This window comes from Bison bison, unplaced genomic scaffold (assembly GCF_000754665.1).
Source record: "Bison bison bison isolate TAMUID 2011002044 unplaced genomic scaffold, Bison_UMD1.0 scf7180017864481, whole genome shotgun sequence".
Classification (NCBI taxonomy): domain Eukaryota; kingdom Metazoa; phylum Chordata; class Mammalia; order Artiodactyla; family Bovidae; genus Bison; species Bison bison.
In genome coordinates, this window is record NW_011495041.1 from 2,655,428 (window position 1) to 2,664,761 (window position 9,334).

The following is a 9,334-nucleotide window of genomic DNA, read 5'->3' on the forward strand; positions in this document are numbered from 1 at the left end:
GAGTTTACCCAAACTCATGTCCATTGAGTTGATGATGCCATCCAACCATCTCATCCTCTGTCATCCCCTTCTCCTCCCACCTTCAATCTTTCCCAGAATTGGGATCTTTTCAAATGAGTCAGCTCCTCGCATCAGGTGGCCAAAGTATTGGAGTTTCAGCTTCAACATCAGTCCTTCCAATGAACACTCAGGACTGATCTCCTTTAGGATGGACTGGTTGGATCTTCTTGCAGTCCAAGGGATTCTCAAGAGTCTTCTCCAACACCACAATTCAAAAGCATCAATTCTTTGGTGCTCAGCTTTCTTCACTGGTGGCGAAGAAACACATGAAAAGTTGTTCAATATCGCTCATTATTAGAGAAATGCAAATCAAAACTACAATGAATCACCTCACACCAGTCAGAATGGCCATCATCAAAAAGTCTGCAAACAATAACTGCTGGAGAGGGTATGGAGAAAATGGGATGCTCTTGCACTGGGGGTGGGAATATAAATTGATACAGCCACTATGGAAGACAGTATGGAGATTCCTTAAAAACTTAGGAATTAAATTACCATCTGACCTAGCAATCCTACTCCTAGGCATATACCCTGAGGAAACCAAAATTGAAAAATACATATGTATCCCATTGTTCATTGTGGTACTATTTACAATAGCTAGAACATGGAAGCAACCTAGATGTCCATTGACAGATGAATGGATAAAGAAGGTGTGGTACACATACACGATGGAGTATTACTCAGCCATAAAAAGGAACGCATTTGAGTCAGTTCTAATGAGGTGGATGAACCTAGAACCTATTATACAAAGTGAAGTAAGTCAGAAAGAGAAAGATAGATATTGTATTCTAACACATATGTATGGAATCTAGACAAATGTTACTGAAGAATTTATAGGGCAGCAATGGAGAAACAGACATAGAGAATAGACTTATAGACACGGGAAGAAGGGAGGAGAGAGTGAGATGTAAGGAGAGAGTAACATGGAAACTTACATTACCATATGTAAAATAGATAGCCAACAGCAATTTGCTGTATGGCTCAGGAAACTCAAACAGGGGCTCTGTATCAACCTAGAGGGGTGGGATGGCGGGGAGAGATGGGAGGGAGGGTCAAAAGGGAGGAGACATATGTATACCTATGGCTGATTCATGTTGGCAATTGAAAGAAAACAATAAAATTCTGTAAAAAAATTATCATTCAATTAAAAAATAAATAAAATTATTATACAATTCTAAAAAAACTGGAATTCACTCTGTGGATGATAACTGTGTTCCATCTCCCAGATACTGAAATCACCAAAGTGAAAGTGAAAGTCGTTCAGTTGTGTCTGACTCTTTGAGACCCTGTGAACTGTAGCCTGTAGGCTCCTCTGTCCAGAAATTCTCCAGGCAATGGAATTCTCCAGGCAAGAATACTGGAGAGAGTAGCTGTTCCCTTCTCCAGATGTTGAGGATCTTCCCAACCCAGATATTGAACCCAGGTCTCCAGCATTGTGGGCGGACTTTTTACCATCTGAGCCACCAGGGAAGCCTTAAATCGGCAAGGAGAAATATAAAATATGTATCTTATATGCTTAAAGAAATAAAGGAGAGGACTGAAATTTAAAAGAAGGAACAAGGCACATTACAAAGGTCCAGAAAAAGTAATAAAATTCTGGATGTAAAAATACAATAATTTGTATTGAGAACTCAAATGGTTGGGTTAAACAGCAGATTAGGCAGCTGAAGATGCAGACTGAGAAATTTATTGAGAATGCATCAGAGAGAGTGGCATCACCGGCTCAGTGGACATGACAGGGAAGTGGTGTGCTGCAGTCCATGGGGTTGCAAAGAGCTGGACACGACGGAGCGACGACACAACCACCACAAGCAGAGAGAAACAAGAGATGGAAGTAAGAACGATAAATGAAAGGATGTGGAGGACAGATTTGAAAGGTCTTACAGGATTTAATCAAAAAGAGGCTTCCCTTGTGGCTCAGCTGGTAAAGAGTCCGCCTGCAATGCGGGAGACCTGGGTTTGATCTATTGGTAGGGAAGATTCCCTGGAGAAAGGAAAGGCTACCCACTGCAGTACTCTGGCCTGGAGAATTCCAGGCACTGTATAATCCATGGAGTCTCAAAGAGTTGGACACGACCGAGTGACTTTCACTTTCACTCTTCACATTTAGTCAAAAGGAGAGTCCAGAGAGAAGGATGAAGATGCAACATTTGAAAAGAGGATGGCTCAGAATTTCCTCCAAACAATGACAGATGAATGAGCAGATTCAGGAAGCTCAACATGTCCCTTTATATGATAAAGACGACTTTGTACTTGGTGGAACACTAAGACAAAGAGAAGATTTTAAATGAGAAAACACACATTACCTGGTGAAGGCATGATAATTAGATTGACAACTGACTTCTCAAAATCAAAAATAGAAGCAAGACAACATTAAATGGTATCTTCAAAATTCTGAAAGAAACCATTGTCAGTCCAGAACCATAGAACTAACTTGATACAGTCTATGAGGAGAATATTTATTAGTAACTTTAAAGAATAGAATTCAGGAAGAAAAGAAATTCACCCAGAAGGAAAATCCAAATTACAGTAAGAAATGAAATAGAGAAAAACAAAAATGTAAACATTTGGATAAACCTAAGGAAACAACAAATTTAACATGTCTAACTTCTTCAAAGGTGTCTTGACTTTTTGATCCCTCTGCAGTTCTATATAAATTTTAGAATAACTTCTTAATTTCCAGGGAAAAAACTTGCTGTGAGTTTTATTGGATCAATTTGGAGATAATTGATATTTTTACAATGTTGTATCTTTCTATCCATGAACACGGTCTATCTCTTCACTTACTAATAATTATTAATTAGTAATATAGTATTAACAACAATGTTTTATGTTGTTACTCAGTTGCTAAGTCATGTCCTACTCTGCGATCTCATGGACTTCAGCACACCAGGCTCCTCTGTCCTCCACTGTCTCCAGGAGTTCGTTCAAATCCATGTCCATTGAGTTGGTGATACTATCTAACCACTTCATCCAATGTTTTATAGTTATGTGTAAAAATTTTCTGGATTTATTCCCACAATTTTGATTTTTTGTGAATGATGGTTTAAAACCTTTCCTTTCTAATTGTTCACTCTAAAACAAAAGGTTTGTTTATATATTTGGGTGTACTAGGTCATGCTTATGGCATGTGGATCTAGCTCCCTGATCAGGGATCAAACCCAGGCCCCCTGCATTGGGAGAATGCACTGGACTACCAGTGGCTATCCACTCTTTTGTATAGATACGCAATTGACTTTTCTAAGGTGACATTGTATCCAATAATCTCAATTACTTGTGTGTCTGATTACAAGTTTTATGGAGCTTTCTATACACAAAATCATGTAATTATGCTGTATAGGAATAATGACAATTTTAATTTCTTCCTTTCCAATTCCTACATTTTTCCCCTTCCATTTGGCAGTGGCTAGAATCTCTAGTAGCATATAATGAGATATGGTGAAAATGAGTGTTCTCACTTTATTTTTTATCTCAGGTGGGACGCTTTCAGTTATTCACCATCAATATCATATTTGATGTAAGTTTTTTTTATAAAAGATTGTCTTTTCAGATCCAGAAAGTTCTATTCCAAGTTGGTTAAAATTTTGATTATGACTGGATATGACATTCATCAGATGCGTTTCCACATCTATCAAGTGGTCATATAAAAATTTATCTTATTTATTCTGTTAATATTATGTTTATTAAGTAATTTTTAATTTGAAGCTAGCAGCAATGGTTATCTAAAATAAATAAATACAACTTGATCATGAATGATTATCCTTTTTATTTATCATTGAATCTGACTTGCTAGTATCTTGTTTATAATGTTTGCATGTTTTTCTGATTTTTTTTTCTCTCAAGGCAGGGCAAGAGATTTGCTGTAGAAGTGACCTGATATCTTAGTTACAATTTTTTTTCTTGTGGTGAGATCTTGTAAGAGCTACTTTCTTAGTAACTTTCAAATAAGTAATACAGTATCTATTTATTTATAGTTAATAATGTATTTAAAAGTAATAGCATATTAAAAAGCAGAGACATCACTTTGCCAACAAAATGATATAGTTACTGTACATCTGTATAGTCAAAGCTATGTTTTTTCCAGTAGTCACATGTGGATATGAGAGTTGGACCATAAAGAAGGCTGAGCACCAAATAATTGATGCTTTCAAACTGTGGTGCTAGAGAAGACTCTTGAGAGTCCCTTGGACAGCATGGAGATCAAACCAGTCAATCCTAAAGGAACAATCCCAGTTGAACTCAACCCTAACTGGAAGGACTGATGCTGAAGCTGAAACTCCAATACTTTGGCCACCTGTTGTGAAGGACTGACTCATTTGTTAATAGTCCCCTTTGCTGTGGAAATCTTTTCAGTTTGATGTGGCCCCACTTGTTTATGTTTGCTTTTGCTCCCTTTGCTTTAGCTTCTCAGGTGGCACTAGTGGTAAAGAACCCACCTGCCAATGCAGGAGACGCGGGTTTGAAGATACCTGGGTCAGGAGGATCCCCTGGAGGAGTGCATGGCAACCCACTCCAGTATTCTTGCCTGGAGAATCCCATGGACAGAGAAGCCTGGTGGGTTACAGTCCATAGAGTTGCGAAGAGTTGGACGTGATGGAAGCGACTTACCATACCTTTGCTTTAGCATCTAATCCAAAAAATCGTTGCCAAGACAGATGTTAAGGAAATCACCACCTATGTTTTTCTCTAGGAGTTTTGTGGTTTCAGGTTTTACATTCAAGTCTTTAATCCATTTTGAGTTGATTTTTGTGTAAGAAGTGGTCCCATTTCATTCTTTTGTATGTGGCTGTCCAGTTGTCCAGTACCATTTATTGAAGACATGGTCCTTTCTCGGCTTCATGTTTATAAATTAACTGACCTTTTATCAATTGAGAAATATTGCTCTTTATCTCTAGTAATAATGCTTCTTGATTGAAAGACTACCTTGTTTGATAGCTAAATCAACATTCTTTTAGTTGCTGTTTGCATAGTGTATTTTTCATCTTTTTACTTTCAATATTCTTAGAAGAATATATACTTTTATACTCAAGGCATCTTGTATATCAAGTTTTATATATCAAGGCATTTTATATATATATATAAATATTATTTATATATATGTTATTTATATATAAAAATAATATTTATATATATATAAAATCTAGTATGACAAACTTCGCTACTTTCAAATAACATCTTTATTCAGATGTAATTTACATACCATAAGATTCACCATTTTAAAATGTAAAATTCATTGGTTTTTAGTATATCCACAGAGTTTTGCAACCATCACAGCTATCTAATTTTAGATCATTTTTATTAATCCCAAAAGAAACACATTAACAGTCACTCTTCATTACCCCCGGCTTTCACCCTTGGCAAACACTGATCTACTTTCTGTCTCTATGGATTTGCCTATTCTGAATATTTCCCTGGAATCATACAGTATGTGGTTTTTGTGACTGCCTTCCTTCACTTAACATAATGTTTTCAAGGTTCATCATCAGAACTTCGTTCCTTTTATTGCCAAATCATATTCCGGAGTATGACTGTACCACATTTTTTAAATTCATTTATCCGTTGATGGACATTTGGGTTATTTCTCCTTTGTGGCTTTTATGAAAGATGCTGCTAGAAACATTCGAGTTTCTATATAAACATATTTTCATTTCTTTTAGATATATATGTGGGAGTGGAATGACTGGGTCATATGGTAACTATATGCCTAGTAATCTGAGGAATTGATTGGCAAATAGTTTTCCAAAATTATGGCACCATTTTACAATCTCACCAACAATGAATGAGAATTTCAAATTCTCCACATCTTTGCCTACACTTGTTATGGTCTATCTTGATTCTAGACATCTTAGTGGGTATGGAGTGGTATGTTATTGTGTTTTTTGACTCACATTTTCCTGGTGACTATTCTCTAATGATATTGAGCAAATTTTTATGTGCTGGTTTGCCCCTGATAAATCTTCTTTTCAGAAATGTCTATTCATATCCTTTACTCATTTTTAAATTGAGATATTTGTGTTTTTTATAGTTATAAGAATTATTTATAAATTCTGAATACAAGTCACTTATCAGGTTTATGAGTTCCAAATATTTTCTTCTATTCTATCAGTGGTGTTTCCTCTTTCTTGGTGGTGTTCTTTGAAGCACTAACTCTAGATCATGAAGATTTACCTGTATGTTTTCTTGTAAGTGTTTTGTAATTTTAAAGCTTACATTTATATCTGTGATGTATTTTGATTTATTTGACCATAAAAAGTAGAGTTTATTTCCAGACTCTCAATTCTATTCCATTGATTTATTTGTCTGTTCTTATGCCAGTACACACAATTTTGTTGTTAAGTTTTAAAGCTGGGAAGTGTAAGTTCTCCAATTTTTTTCTTTTTCAACTTGGTTATTCTGGGTCCCTTGCATTTATGTATGAATTTTGGGATCATCTTGTCAATTTCTATAGAAATAAAAAGGTGTCTGGGATTTTGATATGATTGTATTGAATCTGTAGATCAGTTCAGTGGAGTATTGCCCTCCTAACAGTATGTAATCTTCTGATCCATGAACATGGAATGTTTTTGCATATTTTAGGTATTCTCTTCTTTCAGTAATGTTTTATGGTCTTCAAGGTACAAATTTGTACTTATTTTGTTAAATTTATTCCCAAGTATTTTATTCTTTTTGATATTACAAATAAAATTATTTCTTAACATCATTTTCATATTATTTGTTGTTAGTATATAGGAATACAATTGATTTTTGTATATTAATTTTATGTCTTACAACTTGATGAACTTATTTATTAGTTTGAATAATTTTTGCAGATTCCTTAGGATTTTTTGTACATAAAAATTCTTCTGTACAGATAAAATTTCTTTATATATAAGATCAAATCATCTGTCAATAGAAATAATTTATATATGCTTTTCCAATTTGGGTGAATTTTTTTTTTTTTTTTTTTTTTTTGCTAATCACTCTAGTGACTGAACTGAACTGAATCACTCTAGTATATTATTGAGTAGAAGTGGCAAGAATGAACAAACTTGTCTTGGTCCTCATCTTAGGAGAAAATGTTCAGTCTCTCACCACTGAGTATGATGCTGTGCTGTGCTTAGTTGCTCAGTTATGTCTGACTCTTTGGGACGCTATGGACTGTAGCCCGCCAGGCTCCTCTGTCCATGGAATTCTCCAAGCAAGAATACTGGAGTGGGTTGCATGCCCTCCTCCAGGAGATCTTCCCAATCCAGGGATCGAACCCAGGTCTCCGACATTGCAGGCAAATTCTTTACCGTCTGAGACACCAGGGAGTATGATGCTGGCTGTGGGTTTTTCCTAGATGCCCTATCTTCCCAGGTGGCACAGTGGTAAAGAATCTGCCTGCCAGTGCAGGAGACACAGGTTCAATCCCTGGGTCTGGAAGATTCCCTGGAGGAACTGGAAACCCACTCTAGTACTCTCACCTGGAGAATCCCATGGGCAGAGGAGCCTGGCGGGCTACAGCCCATGGGGTTGCAAAGAGTCAGACACGACTGAGTACACATGCATGGCATGGCCCTTAATCAGGTTGAAGATGTTCCTTCCTTTTCTTAGCTTATTTAATGTTTTGCCACGAAAGAGTGTTGGATTTTGTCAGATGCTTTTTCTGTGTCTATTGAGGGGATCATATGGTTCCTTTCCCTTTATTTTTGGAATACTGGGTATTGGTTGATTTTTTTGACGTTAAATCAATCTTGCATTCCTGGGATGAATCCCACTCATTCACTGTGTTTTATCCTTCTATCTGCTGCTGACTTTCAATTGCTAGGTTATTACTGAGGATGTTTTCATCTATATTCCTTCCAGGACTCACAGTATGCATCTGTTGGTGAGTTTGATATTGTCCTACGGGTCTTTGAAGCTCTGTTAATTTTTCTGTATTCTTTTTCTTTTTTCGTTCTTTATGTCATTTCAGTAGACATACTTTCAAGCTTGCTAATTGTTTCTCCTGGCAGATCAAATATGCTGTTGAAACCCTCTAGTGAATTTCTCATTTCAGTCATCCTATTTTTTTACTCTATATTTCCTATTTGGCTTGTTTTAAATAATTTCTGTTTCTTTCTATTTCCTTTTCAGTGAGATATTGAACTCATATTTTTCATTAATTCTCTGGATATGATTATTTTATTTCTTTGAACATATTTACAATAGCTGATTTAAAGGCTTTGTGTAGTAAGATCAACATCTGGGCTTATTCAGAAATAGTTTTTATTGGCGGCTTCTTTTCCTGTATGTGGGCTATATTTACTTGTTTCTTGGACTGTCCTGTCGTTTGTTGTTGAGTAGTAGGCATTTAAAATAATATAATATGGCAACTTTGGAAATTAGGTTCATCCCTTCCCCTCAACATTTGTTGTTGCTTATTATTATTGTTGTTTCTGTTTGTTTAGAGACTTTCCTAGACATATTCTGTAAAGTTTTTTTTTTTTTTGCTGTTGTGAATGGCAAGTGGAGCTTCTGTTTGGTTAGCTTAATGCTCATCTAATGATTAGGCAAAGATTTCGTTGAATGCCTTGAACCTGTAACTGCGTCAGCTTTTGTGTATGTGTATGTGATGGGGAATACCATCAATGTTCCAGTAATTGACAGTTCTGTTGCTCTTTCCATGTCCTGCTTGTGCAGAGCCCCAAGATCAACCAGAGATTAGCGAATTCTCACATATTTCTTAGGCATGCATGCAGCACTGACCATAAGCATGACCTTCTAGATTCAAGGAATACTCAGTTCAGTTCAGTTCACTCGCTCAGTCGTGTCTGATTCTTTGTGATCCCATGGACTGCAGCATGCCAGGCCTCCCTGTCCATCACCAACTCCCAGAGTCTACCCAAACTCATGTCCATTGAGTCAGTGATGCCATCTGACCATCTCATCCTCTGTCGTCCCCTTCTCCTCTCGCCTTCAATCTTTCCCAGCATCAGGGTCTTTTCAAATGAGTCAGCTCTTCACATCAGGTGGCCAAAGTATTGGAGTTTCAGCTTCAGCATCAGTCCTTCCAATGAACATTGGAACTATTCAAATTGTTTACAGTGAATGAATTATTCTAATATATTTGAGTTTATACTCACTATTTTACTATTTATATTCTGTTTGTTTAATCTACTTTATTTTCCTTTTTCCCTTAATTTTATGCTTTAAAAAATGATTCAGTTCAGTTCAGTTGCTCAGTCATGTCCAACTCTTTGCGAGCCCATGAATTGCAGCACACCAGGCCTCCCTGTCCATCACCAACTCCCAGAGTTCACCCAAACCCATG